We start from the raw sequence: 22,434 nt of genomic DNA on the forward strand, positions 1-22,434 counted from the left end.
AGTTCCTCCAGGTGGTCAAAGCTTGGTCCCTGGTGGGGTTGATGTTTCTCATGTGAATATGTGGACCTTCTGTTTCTGGCAACTATTAATAATGCACTTCTTTTATGTAATCAAAACTAGCCATCATTTTATTGGCATTCTATTCAAAACCTCATCCTTCTTCTTTTAAATTCTATAAAATGTTGCAGGGCATTGCAAACAGAATGGCAGTGGGAAAACAAATTGAAAATGGTTTTTATTTTTCCTTGATTGGAACTGATCATTTTGTAGTAATAGTAATATATTCCTATGCATTTTGGAGCCTTTATTTGTATTTGAATTATTAGAGATAGAAATTATTAGAAATAGTGATTTATTATTTAAAACAATGACTAATTTTATAGGAAAATGAAAACTGAAACAACAAAATGCAAAGAGTTTCCAAAAGCACAAAACAATGAATGGGGTTTTCTCTTCAGTGGTAGGCCTTCCACATTAAGCTCTTTTCCATCTTCAAGGATTTCAGTTCTTCTGGAAACAAAGTAGTTTTAGCAGATCATGCCTCTGTTTAAACTTTAATGGCATAAAATAGAAATAAGAGTCACTGAAGCCTTTCATAATCAATAACAAGAGGAATAATTTGTTGGTCAATTCAGCTAATAAATAACCTCTGGCTGGGGAACAGTACCCTTGATGAATTATGATCTGAGTATAAGGACATAATCAGAACACTTACAAGGCTCAAATATAAACACCCGAGTGGGGTATTGTATGGTAAAAAAGAGTTTGACCATCAGATTTGAATAGTGTTTTTATTCCCAAGTTGTCTGCATATTTCTGAGCAAGTTTCTTAAACGGGAGTTGTAGTTTAGTCATCAGGAGTGTAGATTCACTAATTCCAAAGTTCAGAATTCTATTAATATGCTTTATAATGTCCTTAATAATGTTCTTAGTTATTCTCTGTAAGTTCCTATTTATGTGTGGACATATTCCCTTTCTCAAAAAATATGACAGAAATCACTTGATCTCACACAGATCATTAATTCTCATTCAGAACCAACTAAAGTACAGGCTGCAGTGACACATGTCTCAACCCTAGCTATCTAGAAGGCAAACATGAGAGGATTGAGATTTGAGGCTTGACAGGGCACAAAAGTTCCTGAGATTTCATCTTACCCAGGGGCTAGATACAGTGGTGTCCACTTGTCCCCAAGCTGCACAGGGGATTCTGTGCTTTTATGCTTTCCTTGGCAGAGCATCAGTCTTGAGCACAAAAGCTCTGGGACAGCACCAAGGCCCTAAGTTCAAGGCCCAGTACTGGCACACACACACACACACACACACATGCCAAAAGGGTCTAGAGGCTTGGCTCTTGGCTCAAGTGGTAGAGTGCTTGTTATATAAGCATAAGGCCTTGAGTTTAATTCCCACTATTGCCAAAAAACAACAGCAACAAAACAAACAATACAACTACCAACGTATCAATTTTTCTACTAAAGAACTTCCTATGATAAGGAACTGAGGTGTCTCGACCTGAACTAAAGAAAACAGATATGGCTATACCTATTCAATCATTCTTCTTCCATCACACATTATGATTGGTAAGACTCCACTCCAACATTTACTTTTATGTGAAATCACATTAGGTAAATAAAAGAGAAATGCAAGTTACAAGCAATCAACCTGAGAGGAGAGTAAAAGCTGGATATGTCTCCAGTCTTACAGAGATGGTGTGAGGGAAGACAAGGGTATGAACATGTATGAGTGAGATTGGACTCACTTGCTTGTCTAGGACAGTGGTTTTGAACTTGTGCCTGTTATCATCTTCTTGAACAAGACTGAAAACACTTGTGGAAAGACCTTCCACTGGACCACCCTAGGGTATAATAGACAACATCATTTAGATTAATATAACTTTGGGTGGCAGAAATTTCACTTTCCCATAGAAATATATTCCTTGACTTATTAATAATGCTGATAGCTTTTCCAGTCTCTCTTGTAGGTGAGAGCAGGAAAATTGATTAGAAGTGATACAGGCCATTTTTAGGTTGGGTCCTAATCACTGGGTGCACACATCTTCATGCTCATTTCCTCTTTTGACAAGTGTAAGACTTAGCTTCAACTCTGCAGTTGAAGACGGTGTTCTGGTAGATGCTAGAGAAACAACATGAAAAAAAATGGGTCCCTTGGCGAATGGGTAGTCTAGGCTCTCCCTTTGAATCTATACCTATATGAGATTTACTGGGAAAGAAAAGATTCATTTTTACTTTCTCCAAACAACTGTATCTTGTATGCTGCAGCTTTGTCTTACCGTCTAGTGGTAAGGTTTCTAATACATAAGAGGATCACAGTTAGCTTATTTCTACTTTAGGTTGCATATACTTTAGGTACATGGTGTACTTTCTGAGTAGGAAAGAAAGTTATGTGGGAACTTCCTTTTTTAATTTTAGCTATGGTGCTTTTGTTTTTTATAACTAGAAAATAATACATCAAAAATCAAGTACTGGTTTGTTTTTGCCAGTCCTGGGGCTTGAACTCAGGGCCTGGGCATTGTCCCTGATCATTTTTACTCAAGGACAGTATTTTACTTCTTGAGCTATAGTTCCATTTCTGGCTTTTCTTTTGTGTGTTTAATTTGGAGATACGAGTCTAAAGGATTTCCCTGCCTGGGCTGACATTGAACCATGATACTCAGATCTCCTGGGTGGTTAGAATTACAGGTGTGAGCCACCATTGTCCAGCAATTGGTACTTTTAAATGAAAGCCTAGAATGACTAAATCTGTTGCATAGGCGGAGGATGGCTGATATTGCTTTCATCTTGGGAGCCAAGAATAGTTCCGTATGAGCTTGATAAATTAAGGGAATTGGCAGGAAAACCTGGTAGAAAGTAAATAGGACAAGGGCAAGATGTTAACACTCAGAAGCCAGAAACAAAATGTAAAGATTAAAGACAGAGGCTCTCTACATAAACACAACTAGAACTGAAAGTCTGAAGTGATTGCAGACCTAAAACTGAGCACCAGTCAGCAAAACGGGGTTGTTATTTAAAGGCCTAAGATGACAATATATTAACAGGAATATGATTCGCTAAGTCCAGGAAGTCGTATTTCCTCTCTATTGGCACTGCCCAAGACCTTATTAAAGGAGAGTGTCTAGTTTTATCTTCAATACTTTAAGGGGAATGTGTCAAAACTGGAAAGAGTCCAACACAGAGCAACAAAGATGATAAAAGAATGAGAAAATAAAGGCTGAGAGGAAAGGTTAATAACTAGGATTGTTTAGCCTGAAGGAACAAGAAGGCTGAGGGTGACTTATAATCTGTTTAAACACAAGCCTGACTATTATAATGAGCATTCTGACTCCCTGTTCCACATGGGCTTAATAGAAGTAAGGAGGAAATTTCATACATTTCTATTTGATATAATGAAATGTCCAGTGGGTAAATCATGTTATATACAGAAGAACTTTATGAATAACCTAATCTTTTTCCCTCAAGATAAATAGGAAAGCAAGAAAAAATAAGCATTTTTACAAACTTAGAGGAGGGAAGTTAGCAAGACTGAGTCAGTTGTGGTATTCAGTTAACCATTTTTTTTTTTACTTAGAGGGAGTATGTTTGAAGGAAGATGGACATAGAACCATTATATACAGCACTGAAGAAAAATTTTATGCTAGGAGTTGAACTTTTATGTCAATTTAGCATATTTCCCTTGGCTTCACATATTCAACTTACTTTTCATCTGTGATTTGGATGGAAAAGAAAGACATAGGAGGGTAGATAGAATTGAAGTCTTTACCCTTTTATTTCCCCTACTAAGATTTGAAAGTTAATGCACACATCACCGAAGATATTGGTTTTTACTCTTAAGCCAGTCTCTATCTGGATTAGTAGAGCTAACTTGGTGGTTTACACAACCTTTGGTTGAGCTCAGATATTTTCTGAAATATGAAATGCTAAAAACTATTCTTAAATAAATGCCAAAGTGTTATGCTATTTCTATTAGGATAATTTTGAATCAATGATGGAAAAACATCAAAAAATGGCTGATGACCAAAGTAGAATTTAAGTAGGGGAACCAAACTATAAACATTCATTGTATTTTTTCCTTGAGTAGCTATTACAGGTATAGAAAACAATGCTGATTTAATTCAAAAATGTTGTTGATGCAGCCATCAGCCTTATTAATTTAATTAAATATTTTCTGGGCTGTACCTTCTTTTAACATTTAATAGGTCAAAATGGGAAATGCATAGCAAAACTACAGCAAAATGAAGTGATCCAGTTATCTCAGGAAAAGCATTATGTGATTCAGTTGTGAACTGAACTGGCTGCCTTTTCCAACATAATTTTTATTTATGGCAGACAAACTTGGTTGCTCACAATTGGCTATTTAACAAATATTTTTTTTCAAAATGAAGTAGGTATGTTTTCTACTCCAAGGAAATGATACAATGTTTCTGGCAATAAAAAAACAAACAACTATCTGAGTTTTTAAGGAAAAATACATATATAAGAAAACCTAGAATTTAGACAGATAGTACTCATTTTTCTATTGAGATAAGTAGGGATATTTATAACACTTAATGAAATGTTTCGGCATTTGGGACATCAGTATTTCTATATATCAATATTTTCCAAATCATCATTGTATGATGTTTAAAAACCAAACATTGAGTTAAAGGTACATTCAGGATAAAATTAGTAATTTTTTTAAATGTTGTAAGTTATGAACAGTTCACATATTTTTGGATTCCATATTGAAATTAACAATGTCACGTTGTGATGTATTAACAAACAATAACATCACAGTCATTTGAAATGTTAAAATATTCTATTTCCAGCTCCATATTTGTATAAATCTGAATTTTCATCACAAACTTAATATTAATTTTGTACTTAGTATTGTTACTATTAATTTTATACTTAGTATTGTTAATATTAATTTATACTTAGTATTGTAATACCTCACCATCGCATATTGGGAGTAGGCAGCATGTTTTGATTTTATATGTACCACAACTAGGAGCTTTCCTTCATGATTAGATGAGATTTTAGAAGTTTAAATTAATGCTGGAATAATTAGAGAATTGGAACTGTTTGGATAGGATTATCATATACTATATATAAGAAATGTATAAGCTTCACTGTGTCTTGAATGGAATGCTATAGTGGGAATTCGGTTTGTCTCCTCACCATAATTGCAATTGCTCACCATTATGAAGTAATAAGAACAAGGAAACATAGTTCAACTGTGTGCTTAAAAAACCATGTGCCTCTAAGAAGTGAAAGGGGTTACATTAGCCTATTAGTGTGGTACTTCCATTACTGAACACTATAAGCTTTATAAGAAGGAAAAATGCTGGGTGCCAGTGGTTCATGCCTATAACCATTGTTACTCAGGAGGCTGAGATCTGAGGATCATGGTTCAAAGCCAGCCTAGGAAGGAAAGTCCGTGTGACTTTATATCCAATAATTTATTAAGAAAAAGCAGGAAATGGTGTATTGGTTCAAGTGCTAGAGTACTAGCCTTGAGTAAAAGAAGCTCAAGGACAGCACCCAGGCCAAGAGTTCAAGCCCCAGAACCAGCCAAAAAAGAAAAAAAAAAAGAAAAAAGAAAAGGAAGGAAGGAAAAGATACCAAAACCAATGGTAATCTGTTTGCTCTCTTATAAGCTGAGAGAACAGAATCTTGTAGTGTGGACTACCTCAGGATTCTAGTCCTTTCTCTACTTCTTTCTACAGAAATTGGCTGATGTAACATATGCTTGGTTATCTGAAAGAAAATGACTTCAAAACATTTAAGAGACTGAGTTTGGGCTGTGAGTTTAGGCAGAGAGTTTCCAATTTTAAAGCTATTTGACCAAAATGCCGTCTCCACTATTTCCCAATATTTGATAACAGTGGATGTGGTATGACAGGTTTCCCAGGAAACAGACTCTGAATTGGAGAGCTCCATGCAGATGCTTTATTTATAGAGAACAATATCTATTATAATGAAGAAGACAAGCTTAGACAGAAAGAAAAATTGTAAAAGAAGCTTTTCAGCCAATTCTGTGGGGATTGCTGGGGCTGAGATGGCCCCTTAACATTACATTGAATTAAGGAAAAAAGAGCAGGCTACCAAATCCCAAATTTATCAGTAATTGTAGGCAGCTTTTGGAAAGAGGACACAGAAAAGTCCACTATAAGGGTTCGTAATCTACATTCCTGACAGCTGGGGAAGAAAAAGTGTCTTGGTCTTGAAGAGTAACTGACACATATAATTCACTCCATTGGTTATTTTGTATTTTCCTTCACTTCCTTACAAATATATTTAGTAAGCTAATACTAGTAAGCCAACCTGTATTTCCTTTGAATATTTTCTATAATATTTAATATGTATTTCTCAACATATAAATGCCTAGTCTATTAATAATAAGGGACATTAATGTAATTAACTGTGTTAATACACTTGAAGTCACTGTAACAGCACACAAGCAAAACAAGAGGAAGAAAGGTTTGTTTTGGCTATGGTTTCAGAGGTTTCTGTTGTAGTAGGGAGCAAATGGAGAACAAAGTTGCTTACCCTCATGACTATCTTTACTAGACAAAGAGAGAGAAAGGAAAGAGAGAGAGGAAGTGGTGTGGAGAAAGAAAAAGAGAAAGTAAGAGGCTGTAGGTGCTCATGACAAAATATACCCTTCAAATTCAGGCTCCCTATGTTCTCCTTTCTCCAACTAGGTCCTACATTCTGAGGTTTCTGTTACCTCCTTGTAGCCCCTGAAGCTATGAAACCATCAATAAATTAATACATTGATTAAGAAGGTATAAGTCCTCATGACAACCTCCTGAAGGTCCTACCTCCGAACACTGCTGTATTGGAGACCAAGAGTTCAATTCATGGACATTTTGGGGAGATTCTATTTAGATAGAAACATCATAGCATCACATTGTGCCCTATTACATCACAGCACAGCACAACACAGAACCTTACAGCACAACACAACATCACAGAACATAGTGAAATAGGAATTCCAAGATGGCGCAGAAGCACCCAGCACTCACTTCCTTCTACACAAAGAAACAAGGTTAAAGTTAATAGGTATATAGTTGAATTTTGAAGTTAGGGATATTGGGAAAACATTGAAAATCAGTAAAAAAAAAAATTGGAATCTTTCAAGCACAACTGCAGCATAGGATGAGAAGCGCCACACCCTTGCATCTACTATGTGGGTCCATGATGAGAACCCTGTGAAGCCTTCTCAGTTTCAGATATTCTCTAAACAAAGAGACTAACAGAAAATTCAGTTGTTGTGGATGATGGCAAAATTACAGCCACTGAAAAAGTCTCAGTTTTTACAGGCTTGTAGTTTACTTAGTTAAATAATCTGACATTTTTACAGTAAATCTTGCTTTGGAAATTTATCTCACCTAACTTCCAGCAAACCCAAATTCTAGTAACCATCTTGAGTTGGGCATATTGTTTGGATTATGATCCTTTGATATTAGAATCCTCCCACACCTGAGACTCAACATACCCTTCTTAAACCAACTTGTTCCATAGTCTCAAAACTGCTAGGTGCCCTACACAGTAGGGAACAAGACTTATACACAATTGATCACTGTCTGTAAAAGCCAGGAGATCAAGGAACTTACCTGCTGACACTAGGGGTATGGTCAGTTCTATGTAGATTCAAACAGATACCATGACTGAAAGCAATTGTCCAAGCCATCAACAAATAAGGATACATCAAATTAAAGGCCTTCTATAAACAAACAGAATAAAGAGATGGCTTACAAAATGGGGAGAAAATACTTTCCAGCTACTCATTTATCAGGGCATTAATATCCAGAGCATGTAAAGAAAAAAAAACCTTAACAACAAAATCCATAATCCAATTAAATTGGGCAAATGACCTGAATAGACACTACTCAATAGAAGAAATACAGATCGGCAATAAATATGCTAAAAGAAGAAAAAAAGCTCAATGTCATTTGCCTTCAGGTGAATACAAAGAAAAACTATAATGAGATTGTATTTCATCCCCATGTTAAAATAATTATTATCAAAAACCTAAAACATAACAAATACTGGGGAAGATGAAGAGGAAAATAAACTCTTATAAATTATCAGTAAGGATGTAAACTAATACAATCACTATGGAGAACAGTACAAAGGTTTCTCGGAAAATTAAAACTAGAATGACTGAATTTTCCAGTTATACCATTCCTGCATATAAATACAAGTACAATGATCTAGTCTATAAAAGAGATACCTGTACAACTGTGTTTATTAAGGCAGTATTCACAATAGTAAATATAGAATCAAATTTGGTGCCCTTTTATAGATGAATGAATATAGAAATATATACACAACGGACTACTATCCAATCATAAAGAAAAATGAAATCATGTCATTTGTAGCCAAGCAAATGGAAGTGGAGGGCATTATGCAATGTGAAATAAGCCAGACATGGAAAGATAAATATTACCTTTTCTTTCTCTTTTGTGTAAACAAACTAAAAATGTCACCATAAAATTATAATAGTGATTGTTAGGGACAGGAAAAGGTGAAGAAGGGGTATAGTGGGGGTCAAAGAAGAGTGACTGGATATACCAATGCATATATAATCATATCACATGGAATCCCATTAACATGTGAATGTACTCTATGTTAAGAAAAATTTAAAACACAGTAAAAACAAAGGTGAAAAATGGAAAAGACACCCTTAAAAACCCTCTACAAAGCAAAGGCCAGATTTAAATACTAATTTGAGAGTGCTAAAATAGGGAAAAGTTTATTTAAGATAGGCTATTGTATACAGTTATATTTTCAACTGTCCTCTAAATGCCAATATACCATTAAAGTTGGACAAATCTAATGGGGGATCATCATTTAATATTCCCTCCTGAGGAAATGCTCAAATTAACAAGTTCATCTCAAAGTCAGCATCTTTACAGGTAAGAGTTAATAACAACTATTAAGTGTGTGCATTGTTTTCGATGATGTATCATTCAAATATCCTCATCCGTTTCTGCAAGGTAGTCATGTTTATTTTGTAAGTAAGGAGACTGAAACTCACAGGGCTCTGAATACATTCCCAGGTCACATAGCCAGTAAATAGCTAAGCTGGAATCAATACCTAGGTCTGTTTGATTTGACCCTCGAACTTACACTTAAATACGAAAGTACACTGCTTAGATAGATAACCCTGAAGCATTTCTTTCTATTTTTCTTTTTCTTTTTTTTTAAACCTAGAGAGTGTGTTTTTATCTCATCCCCAAATAAAGAGCTTGACTCAGTCAGAAACTTGACTTCTGGCATCTGAAGGGCTACTTTCTTGGGTGATTTAAGAATATTTGGAAACCTGAAATATTATAAATTTACATGTGCTTATAACTGCAAATATTTCCCCAAACTGTTATTTAAAGTACAATCATGATTCATGGACAAATATAAAGTTTTCCTTAGAAAATGGATAATCTGGGGTCTGGGAAATTCTAATACTGTTTTGTGTGATGCAGTTATTAAAGCACTCTGGGAGAAAAAGCATTAAAATAGAAAAATCGGTAAATTCTGAAAAATTTACTTAGATATATTTTTTGTTTTTTAATTTAGTTTTTCTTCTACTGAACTCATTGTTTGGACAACATGCTCTATCTTTTTCCTTCTCCTTGTTTTACGCTTGTCTTTATTCCTAATCTTAAAAGTATTGAGTTGGTATTCATATCCATATTCATATATATATATATCTATATGTTCTTTCAAAATAAGGATTTTAATATATCTCTCTGTGTTCATATACATAAACATATATGTACATATATAATACTATACATATATTTATGTTTTATTGCATTATATTATACATATTAAAAAAGTATACTATACAATAGAACAGCATAAATATGGCACATGTTTAGCTTGATAAATTTCCACAATTTAAATATATCCACATACCTAAGATCTGCCTTCCTTTTAAACCAATGTCATAAATACCAACTATATTTTGTTTAGAGACAAATGACCCCTAACACACTCACCTCTTCCATTTTCTACTGCCTCTGCATAGGAGCAAGTGACTGTTAATCTCAGATTTTTTGAGAATAGCAAGGAGAGTACTTTTTAACAAGATAAAGCTAGAAGTATTATGAACAGAAAGTAAGTTAGATCCTAGCATTGGTGGCTCATGCCTTTAATCCTAGCTATTCAGAACTCTGAGCTCCAGATTATCACAGTTAGAAGCCAGCTGCAGCAGAAAAGTCCATGGGACTTCTATTCCGAAGTAACCAGCAGTATGGCTAGAAGCATAACTTGGTGTAGATTAAAAACTGAGCAAACAAGCAGAGCCAGCAATAGACCTTGAGTTCAATCTCAAATATGCCATGCACACTGAAGCTATGAAAATGCAAAAGACTATAGAAACAAAGACACAAAAAGACAGATGGAAGACTTAGAAATCTCAGAATGCAAATATATTATCAAGGAAAGACAGGAGATTAGAAGAAAATTGTATTAAACTGTTTCAGTAGTACTAGAAAAATTAATCTTGGTTTGACTACAAATAGCAGAGATACTGCAGAAATAGAAGAAATGGAACAAGTCATCTCCTAATCATGGGGTGTAGAGGAGAGTCCAGAACAAGCATTTATCTGCATTTGGGTCTTGGATGTCTAGCACAAAATATTAATTGGATGAATGTGGTTCTGGAATGAATATAATAGGGAATTCAAGACATTGTAGTCATTACAAAGAACAAAAAGTAGTCAGTACATTGTAGTCAGTACAAATGTCAGTACAAAGAACAAAAAATACTAAAATCATTGGATGGACTTTCTGAAACAGAAAGATTATTAGTATAGGCAGAATAAGATAATAAGGAAGAAAAAATAGTAAATGTAACCAACAATTTCTTTTCAAGAAATGTTGCATAAGGGAATAAAATAACAAAACCAGACAGTCTGAACAAAACTAGTTATGAAGTCATGGAAACAAGGTACTTGATAAAATCTCAGTGAAGAGAAAGGGTGAGCCTTGGCTAAGGACACAAGTCAAGCATGGCACAGTAGAGCACTTCCTCAGGTATCAGAAGAAGAAGCTGCACTTTAAGACAACCACAACAACAAAAAGTGATTTGAGCATTGGCCTTTCACTTTGTTTTTTTAAATTTATTTTTATTTATTATTGTTGTTATTATTATTATTATTGCCAATATTGGGGCTCGAACTCTGGGTGGTCCCTGGGCTTGCACTCTACCACTTAACCTACAGCTCCAACTCCTGCTTTTTGGTGGTTAGAAAGTCTCATAGACTTTCCTACCATGGCTGGCTTTGAACTGTTGATCTTCAAATTTCAGCTGGAGTAGCTAGGATGACAGGTGTAAGCCAACAGCACCTGGCTTAACTTTTATTTGCTTCAGGGATTGGATGAGCCTGATGACATAAGAAGCAGAGTAGGAAGAAATTTTGGATTGGACAACATGGAATACACAGAAGATTGTAAAACATTGATGAGAACAAGTACTGTCAAGAAGCAGTAAGGGCCTAGACAACTTTAGAACACTTGGAACATGGTGGACCCAGTCAACCTGGTTTTGTGATTTTCCTTCAGCAATATTTGGCAGCCTGGGACTAGAGCTGAGAAGGCAGATGATGGTATTTACCCATTCTTGGGGATTAGAATGGCAGCTCTGGCGCAAGAGAGTGTGAAAATCTAATAAAGTGACCGACCCCTAGTGTCAAGGCTGGTTAGGCAAGCAAATGAAGCCAGAAAAGGGATTGATGAACTGAGACAATAGTGAGATACCAAGGGATGGGGAGTGAGACTAAGAAACAGATTTCATTACCAGTGAAGAGATGAGAGACTTCTAATGATAGGAGCTTGTGTGCAGAGTCAATGCTAGTTTGTGTGAAAACTATTAGAGAGAGAAAAGGGACAAAAGGGACAAGTATGAGAGTAATAGGGTTTGGACTAGGATTTGAGATAGAATTGGGTTTAACCAAACTTTGTTGTTGTTTGTTTTGAAGCCAGTTTCATATACACCTTTGAAAACACAGCCATAGGAATTTTATAGATGCTAATTTTGACATCTGTTGTCTGTAACAATAATTTTAATTTGTACATGAATTTGTTGTATGAGTAAATTCTCTCATAAGGAGAATTCTTTAGTCTTTATGATAAACTATTGCTACATTGTCTTTAAACATATTAAGACAGTGGGTCAGAGAAATTTAGTAATTTACCTAAGGTCACAAAGAGGGAACATATCTGCCTTTGGTTTAGTTTCCCTAATGCTTGGGGACCTGTGGGCATGTGCTAATATGCACAGCCGGCTTTTTGCAAGTTCAAAAATGAATACATGCTTAATTATACTCTCCAATTTCATAAATACAATTGTCAACTTGCACTTGATAAACATGCAGCATCAATTTTCAGCATGATTATTTGAGTACATCAGCTTTATCTTAACAATTGCTTGAATTAAGGAAATAAGCATAATAAGGAAGTATTTATGCATGATGTTACTGACTTGACTGACATGAATGAATACAGTATATTCACTATCAGTATAAACACACTTATTTTCTTGAGTAAGAAAGAATGCATAGATCCCTACCATGCCCTCCTATCCACCTGACTAGGTAGAAGCAGATTATAGAACAAGATCCAATTTCCTAGCCATAATGTGCTCAAATGAGTTCTCTCACTCACCTTGGGTTACTTTATTAAATGGACAACCACTTCAGGAGAGAGTTGGTCATATGTGCTGATGATTGTCTTTGTTTTGTGAGTTTCAGTTCTTTTTTTTTAAGTTTTCATAAACAATATTCTATTTATTTCTTTTTATTGTGAAAATACAGAGGGGTTACGATTACATGGGCAAGATAATGAGTACATTTCTTATCAAGTATTGTAGCCTCTTCCTTTGTTTTCCCTTCCCATCCCTTCCCATCCTCCCCCGCCCTGTTCATTTTCAACATAACGACTTGTACATCTCATTGTTGCAATGGGTCCACCTGTATCCCTATTTAAACGATTTGTTTTTCCCCTTCCCCTCCACAAATTATACCGACATCAAATACAGTGAAAGCAGGGGTTACACTGTGGGGGAGGGACATACAAAGCAACAAAGAAATAATCTTATAATTGTGTTAGAAACAATCGCATGAAAGAAAAAAAAATTTGAATACATATATATCTTAGGGTTCATTTCCCTAACATCCCCTTATCTGACCTTTTCTGCTTGACTCAGACATATACTTGATATCAGTTCTTGATTAATTAAAGACTTTCACCAGGTTTTGATGGTATTGCATTATAATCATCCATCACTAGTTACAAGATTCCAGAAAGTTGTTGTCTCCATAAGACAGTCACACTCTTGTAAATGACACTAGGGTGTGGCTGTATCAAAATCCTAACTTAAGATAATCAACTTTCTAAGTTTCCTCATAGTCTGGAAATAGAGGAATTTAAAGGGCAAGAAACAAAAAGTATGCTAATAAACAGACTTCTCCAGGCTATAATGGGATCCACCAAATTATTCTTTGTAGCCAGAATATTATAATGAACTCTTGCTTTTGCCTCCTATTGTGCATTTCCTAGCTATTTTTTTCTAGATAGTGAAAAAAATATATAAGATTTTTAAATGTTGTCTGATTCTTCTTTTTTTTTTTTTAATTGTATGCCTCAATAGAGAAAGGTATCTTCAAGTTCTTGGTCTGTTTTTTTTTTTTTTCTGCTGACAGGTTTTTGGCTCTAGAACATTTATTGATTTATTGTAAGGATAATTCCCTTAGGGAGATTAACCTAAATGAAATGTCATAAAGACCTAAAGAAATGCAAAAAAGAAGAAAAATATTAATGTGAGTCATCAAATAGGAGTGTCAAAGTATGAAGAATGACTTGTATATAACTAGCTAAGTCAACAAAGTCGCTAATCTCATATAATCTGAAACACTTATGGAAAATTCAGTGTGTTCATTATCAGATTGGAAAAGTTGCTATATTTAAAAACAACTTGTCATTATTCATTCACACTCATGGAAGTAAAGAGTGCTAAGGTTACTCTTCATTGCAATTCCAATTTCTTGTCTTGAATTAACTTTGAGATCCCATTGAACTGTTTGCCTGGGTGACAAAATCTAAGGTGGACAAATTATACTGATGGAATTAAAGTAAGCACAATGTACATCAATCTAACTTGGAATTGGTGCTAATTCTCTGGGCTTCACTTATTGATGGAGATCACTGGACTTATTAATCTTTGCCCTTTTCACATAAAAACTCAATGGCATTTTATTTCAATTGTCTTCACTTAACCGATGTGAAAATATCAATGACTAACTTCATAGAAGCCACGTTACATGGCTGGAGAAAATAGCATTGGTCCATTTAGGGCACTATTGGATAAATCAACCAGACATGCCATATTTTACATTTTATCTCCTGAAATCATAGTAGTTCCTTAAGCTCCCCAAAATCTATGTTTTTGTTTTTGTTTTGTTGTTTTTTGTTTTAAATTGTTTCTGGCTTTCTTTTGCCTCAAGTGTGAAATTGGGCAAACTCCTCCTCATTCTAAAATGACTATTCATCTAGAAAATAGCTATTTAAAAAATCTGATTACAACCACACTCAATTTTATAGTTTGGCTTCTTCCCTGCTTTAAATAGAAAATTATGAGTTAACATTTAGGGTTTTGCAACATGATAATTTCACTCAACCATCAAATTATTTTTGATTATTTAATCATGGAAGGATAAATACAAAACAACTGAATCTTTCATGCTACTTTCTTTTTGGATATTTTGAGAACCTATAATTAGTTTTAGAACCAATACCACCAACAGGAAAATAATGAAATAAAATTAAGGGAGTTATGATATATAACAAGGTAGGATTTTAAAATTTGTTTTTATTGTAAATGTATGTTCAGATGATGAATTACAGTTACATAAGTCAGGTAGTGAGTGCATTTCTTTTTGAACAGTGTCACCTCTTCCCTTGTTTTCTCCCAGTTGCTCCCTCCTGACCCCCTTCCTCACAAGTTGTTTTCAGCTTAAGGTTTAATGAGTATTACTGCTGAAGCATGGTAGGTTTCCAAGAAAATGTCATTCTCATTTTAAAGGAAACTATTTTGAATAATAAACTCTAAGAAAATAAAGGGTTGTATGTCTATATCATATTAACAATGAAATATCTTGCACAGACAGGTAATGGTATTACTTCAGATATTTAACTATTTAATGGCATACATAAGATGTTAAGTAAATTGCATCTTGAATGGTGTTTATTTATTTTTGGCCTTGCCATAGCAGTATATTTCCAAAAAAAAATTTTTTTTTTGGTCTGGTTGTGGGGCCTGAACTCTGGGCCTGGGCCTTGTCCCTCAACTCTTCAGCTCAGGCTAGCGCTCTACCACTTGAGCCACAGTGCGACTTCTGTTTTCTTTCTTTTTTGCTTATGTGGTGCTGAGGAATCGAGCCCAGGGCCTCATGCATGCAAGGCAAGCACTCTACCACTGAGGCACCTTCCCAGGCCCAAAATATTTTTTTTAGGACTTACCATAGTTTCAGCTAAAAACTTAGTCTTCCCAAACACACTGATTACTAATAGAAAAGCAAAATATTTCATAAGATTTTCTGGCAAGTGATATTCTAGTTGAGACATTTATTTAACAATGTAACAAGAAATGCGCTCACTGGCACATAACACATTGAAGTAAGATGAAATTGGTGTTGTGAGTTATGTAGAGATATTGACTCTAAGTGAACAATATTTACTAATAATTTTAGAGTTTTAAAACAGTTTTTAGGGGATTTTTTTATATCAGATCACTTTATATTAATTCATTTAATCTCATAAATTATGACTTTAAACGCATGTATAGCTCTTGATATTTTTCTTCTCCTTTTGCATGTTGGTGATTTGTTTTTAATAAAATGAAAACTTAAGTTTACAAATATTAAATTACAATTACATTTTATTTTTACTATAGTACAAGATTATCTTGTTATTATATCTATAATACTTTTGTTTGTAAATTTTATCTAAACTCACTATACACATACATGCCAGATAGATATTTGTACAAAGTAATGCATATATGTACAAGTATACAACATATAAGTATAAATACATTATGTATATTTGTGCATGTATATTCATAAATACACTGAAATTTCAGTTTTTAAGATTCATTTCACATGTTCTTAAATCTGTAAAACACCTTATTAAATACTTGACATATATGATTATAAAATAACTTATTTTTGTAAGTGCTAAAATCTTATTAAAATGCTATAAAGTAAGAAGATACTTATGCACGTTCCATATTTATGACCTAATGAATTCAGAATTGCATAATACTTAATTACTTATAACTTAACTTCAAAAGGGTGAATGTTCAGATTTTTCTCCCTTTAATATATTTGCTATCTCTAACCAAATGACATTTCAACATAGTTCATTGCAACCTGAAATATAAGCTAGTCAGTGCTATGGTACCATTAGTTCAAGTTAGCAATTATGGTGTTGCTCTAACTAGCAGCAAACTTTTAATGGTCAAGGCATCAATTTTGTCCTTTTAATTTATTAAAATGAAATGCTTCAAAAAGCCATTAAGTAAAGATGTGCCCTCTGGTGCATATTCAGCAGCTTGTGGCATCTAATAAAGTATACATAAGATAGTCCATGGTTTTTCCTTAGCAATATTTTATTTCTGTATGCTTGCTGATCACTGTGAGGATTTATGCTACTCTTCCACTGAGCAGTAGGAGACAGTGTATGACCTGTAGGATACAAGTGCTCTACACATGAGAAACAAAGTTTCCACAAATTTGACTTATCTCAATTTCCCATTCTTTTGTGTTCAGTTTATGGTGCCTGGTTTCTATGTGAAATGATTTCCAAGTTTTCAAATGAAAGCAGTTAAGAAACAAAATATTTACACCCTTCTTACTTGTGTTTCCTGAATGGCTAGATACAATACAGATGCTAAGTCTCTGGTCTGAAAGAGCTTCCACCAATCTATAATAAAATAATTAAATTAGTGAGCTGTGTTTAGATCAGAGACCCTGGGTTGCCAACTCCTAAGAACTCAGGGAATTCAGAACCACAGAAGGATCATTTGGACTCCATTTGGCAGAGACGTGAGAAACTCACTGCTCTTGGGAACATCCTTTTCCAATAACATTTATAGCTCTAGATGGAAGCGAAAAGCACCATATGTTAAGAGTTTCCTGCAAAGCTTCCTGGTAAGAGAGGAAATAAATTCAACTTGTCACATCTGCTCGTGGGCCAGTCAAGTAGGATTTTATCACAGCCTTAAGTGGTTTACAAAACTGTCCTGTTATCGACTGAAGGGGCTTTACATTTCAAGGTTTTTTTTTTAATACTGATGTTCATAATCTACATCATTATACTATTTTTCTTCTTTGGACTTTAGCAGCATGCATCATCATTTTGCTTCTAAGCAAGAAGAATTATTCAAAGCAATTCAGCTAAGAATTACATTCCCATAGCATCGTCTCCCTAGCCCTCCATGGCTTACCAGCCAGAATGCCTCCGGCTCTCAATTCTACCTCAGTTGTAACCCCTGGGTCCTTATATTTTGCATAATTTAAGATGGAAACTGCATTTAATCAGACTAAATTGATTATCCACCATTCCAAAAAATCCCGGTTGGCTTAAATTATGGCAAAGACCAACAGGGTCAGAAAAGATTTTTCTGACAAGAGGTAGAGGTAATCACAGGAAAGGTGTTAAGCTTTGTATTTGAACCTCAGGTTTTTTTTTTTCACTAAAGTGATCTATCTTTTTATCCTCATGATGAAAAAAATAGTTAGAGCCACTATGGGTATTGCAGCTAATGCATCATAAGTGCAATCTTGTTTAGTTTGCACATCCAATCTTGTTTAGTTTGCACAGTACCTCAAGTAAGTGTTCCCTTTTCCTAATTAAATACAAGTTAAGTTGATAGAAGTCATTGTCATTTTGCCAACTCGATATTTTATATTCCTGACTTATTACAAGAGAACAATCAAACATAGTAAGATATTTACCAGCATTGTAGATATCAGAAATACTTTAGGAATCTACATTGTTACCTTCAGATATGCCTAATTCAGTAAGCAATTAGGTAGCAAGTGAATGAAACTGTATTGTCAAGGGCCATAAAATAATGAGATGTCCAGCATTTTTGTTTATGCACAAATATTATTCTTCTAGGTGAAACATAAAAAAACATAAAATTTAAATAAAGTAGACTGAAGGAAAATAATATAGAATGATGAGAGAGAAAAATTTAACATGTCAATCCTACAAATTTATGGAAGCAAGCCAGAGCATGCTGAGTTTCCTAGTAACCAAAACAACAGTTAAATGATTCACTTTTTTAAATTCTATAAGAGAAGTTGTCATAAAAGAAGATTTTATTACCACTGAGGCCTACAAGAAGTTTCTCCCGAGAATCTTCCTAGAGTGCTGTAAGATTAAGTCAACAGTATCTCAACATAATTCTCAGCCTCCTCTCCCCAAAACATGAAGACATTGTCATGTTCCTTTGAGCCATTTCCTGAACCATCACGCAATGTATCTTATGAACTTAATGAGCAATTTAATAAAAATTATTCTACTGATGTTGCTGCATTGCACAGTTCACATGATAGGGTTGAAATGAGAAGCAAAGGTGACAATATTAAGCAGAGTATCACCTGTGCCTCCAGCTTGTAATCTTAGCTACTTAAAAGGCTGAGATTCCAAGCATTGCAGCTCTAAGACAAATTTGGGCAGAAAAGTCAATGAGACTGAATCTTCAAAAATAACTCACCCAAAACTGAGCTCTTGCTTGACACTTTTCCTCTAATATATATATATATATATATATATATATATATATATATATATATATATTCTAGAGGGGAAAAACAATAAAAATATTCTAAAAACCTGCACGTAAAAATTCAACATGTCAAACTAATACATCATCAATGTTAACCCTCATCTGTTAGTAGTGTTGTTGCTTTTAACTAGAAAACTAGGAGGAGGAAGAAAAGTAAGTCTCTATAATTCACTTAATAAAATTGAAGTAGAAAAATTTGTATCATGAATGAAACCACAGTCGTTCAATGGCAAGCTCAAGCTCAAAGTACAGAAGTGAGTATAAAAATCTTACTGTTTCATTGCCCCATTTGTTAGGAAATGGAAAGGCTTGGAAAAATTATATTAAGTGAAGTAAGCCGGGCCCAAAGAAACATAGGTCCTATGGTTTCCCTTATTTGCAATATCTAGTATATGTCTGAGTCAAGCAGAAAAGGTCAGATAAGGGGATGTTAGGGAAATGAACCCTAAGATATGTATGTATTCAAATATTTTTTTTCTTTCATGCGATTGTTTCTAATACAATTATAAGATTATTTCTTTGTTGCTTTGTATGTCCCTCCCCCACTGTGTAACCCCTGCTTTCACTTTATTTGATGTCGGTATAATTCGTGAAGGGGAAGGGGAAAAACAAATCGTTTAAATAAGGATACAGGTGGACCCATTGCAACAATGAGATGTACAAGTCATTATGTGGAAAAATGAACTTTACAACTTTGGTGGGGGGGTAGCGAGGAGGATTGGGTGGGGGGGAGCGGGGGAGGATGGGAAGGGATGGGAAGGGGAAACAAAGGAGGAGGCTACAATGCTTGATAAGAAATGTACTCATTATCTTGCCCATGTAATTGTAACACCTCTGTACAGTATTTTCACAATAAAAAAATAAAAATTAAAAAAAATCTTACTGTTTCAGCTTATGTGCATGAGGTACTTTCTGCTTTTATCATTCCTGTATTTCAGTTGTTCATTCTAAAATCATTCTCTGAAAATGACAGTTTAATATAAGACATGGATTTCTTTGAGAAAACCCAAAATACAGCCATACACTACAAAGCTGGGGCAGAGGAAAACAGTTCAGTGATAGAGTACTTATATAGCATGTATATGACCCAGGATTCGATATGTAGTACTGTAAGACCAAACAAAAAATAAAACAAGCCCCACCAAACCAAAAAAAGTAACAATGCAAAGTTTATAGTTAGGTCTGTATACTAAATGGGAAGTCAAGCTAATTGGGAGGCAATTTGAGCACACAATAAACTGGTGGAAATATAATACAAATTATTTCATTCATAAACAAAATCAAGTACCCCACTTTCCAGACAAGCCTGAATACATAGTTCTTGGTTGCATATGTATATGTATATACACATATGTATATGTATTCACATAAATAAATATGTGTATAAATAAATAAATATACACACACATATATAAACATGGATAAGCACATACATGTGTACTTGCATACACATATAAATATGCACATATAATACATGTACATGGATATGCATATATGTAGAAATTATATATAGCATGTATGTAAATACATATAATTTTATACATATATACGTATACTACATATACGTATATATGTACATATGCATATACATGTACTTATACATATATACATGTATAAATATATGTGTAAATATACAAATATATGCATATATATGTATGCATATATATTTCTCTCTTCTGCTACTCTTGTTTCCTTTAGCCAGCCTTAAAACTGATAGTTATATTTTTTTCACAATGACTGAAAGAATCTATTACCTGGATACTAAAAGCAGCAGGAATTCCAAATTTGCAAGAGATGTTGAAATATGTGTGTATTCATTGGATTCAGAGAGCCAGTAGCTACTATTTCTTAGCTTACATGCATATAGACAGTAATGCCTGCAATACTCCAGGTACTGTTCTCCTCAGTGTTATGTATATTAGCCCATCTAATGTCCTAAAATCTTTGAAAATAAGTGACACTGAATCTGTAGTTTACAGGTGACGTACTTTAGATATATAGAGCACAAACATGCTTCAGAGACAAATTAATGGTAATCTGGGATATAAACTTACATATTTCTGCTCTAAAGTATCTATTATGTTTTTTTATTTGCACACATGACTAGTACAAGGGAATCTCATTGTATACTTTCATAGCAGTGAACAGTGCCAATGTATCTATGCTTAACCACTATGAGAATGTGTGTTCTTACATCTAGCCAGCCTGAGACTGACCTGATACTCATTTGGGAGCAGCAAGGGGTTCCTGGCAATACAATAGCTTTAAATTGGGTAAGCCTTTATTTCACTGCTCTCTCTTTGCCCTTCTTTGTGTGATATTAAGTTCACATAATATTCTTTATATAAGAGATCAACTCAATGTTGGCTTTGTCCTGCCACACCTCCTCTTTTGGTATAAAAGATCCCTGGAGCGCTTGCCTGAATGACTGTCAGAATGGAAAGATAATCGTTTTTTTTTTTTCTGCTCCCTAATTTTCAAAGCTGTGCTAAACAATAACAGTAGTTTAAACTAGATCACCTTTCATGTAGTGCCACCAGAAACAGGAGTGACATGTTGCCTATCTGTATTTATGTCTTTCAAAAAAATTGAACTCTCTGGAATGTTAGGCCCATTAAGAAATATTGTATTCATTCAGGAAATGCATTCATGATAATTCAACATCTTTCTGAGGGTGAGCGTGTTATTTTTTTTCCTGCTTTGTAGTTAACATGGTTAGAGATCATGCCCATTCTACTAAAAAATAAAAAAGTAATCAGCTCAAGATTATTAAATAATTGAAATAATTAATGATTTTAGAAATGTAAAGGTGGGAAATCAGAGCTTGAGAGAACAGGATATTGAAATCATTGCATTTGACATCGATCACACTTATCAACCCTTGCCAACACAACTCCCAGCATTGAAATCATACAAAAGAAGAAACACGCTAGTCAAATGTATGTTAAGAAGGAGTATCAATATTGAAAAAAACTTCACTTAGGTGGAAGATAGGAAAAACCTTAGTCAGGAGCACAATTTCAGGACCTCTGATTCATATGACAATAAAATTAGAAAATATTTTAAAGCATTTGATCAACTAGTTTACCAGGAACTAAGGCTGAAGCCTGTAAGGCTTCAGAAGTAAGTGACGCTGAATGAAAGTGTGGAAGTGTGGAATGCAATTTAGGATCTGATTGCTACTTAGAGTACTGATGAACTACACAAACACTATGAACTCCATTACTCCTAAGCCTTATTTGATTTAACTTTTACAATAATGCCCACCTACTTCTCATGTTTCTATGTCATAGGTTTAGGAAATTTGTCCAAATCATTGAAGAACAGAAGAACAGAACCAAAGTTTTGAGACCCAAACATATGTACACAGGTGAGAACACCATAAAAGCCTTTAAGAAAATAAATGATGTAAGTCAGTTGGTTCAACTCTTGAGTATTAAAACAAGGTAAAAGCAGAGAAGTACAATGTAGAATTTGAGAAAAGTGTCCAGCAGATTTCCAAGACCCTACACTTGCAACGGAGAGAGAAAGAGAGACAGAGAGACAGAGACAGAGAGACAGAGACAGAGACAG

This window comes from Dipodomys ordii, unplaced genomic scaffold, assembly GCF_000151885.1.
Source record: "Dipodomys ordii isolate 6190 unplaced genomic scaffold, Dord_2.0 Scaffold39, whole genome shotgun sequence".
Taxonomy (NCBI): Eukaryota; Metazoa; Chordata; class Mammalia; order Rodentia; family Heteromyidae; genus Dipodomys; species Dipodomys ordii.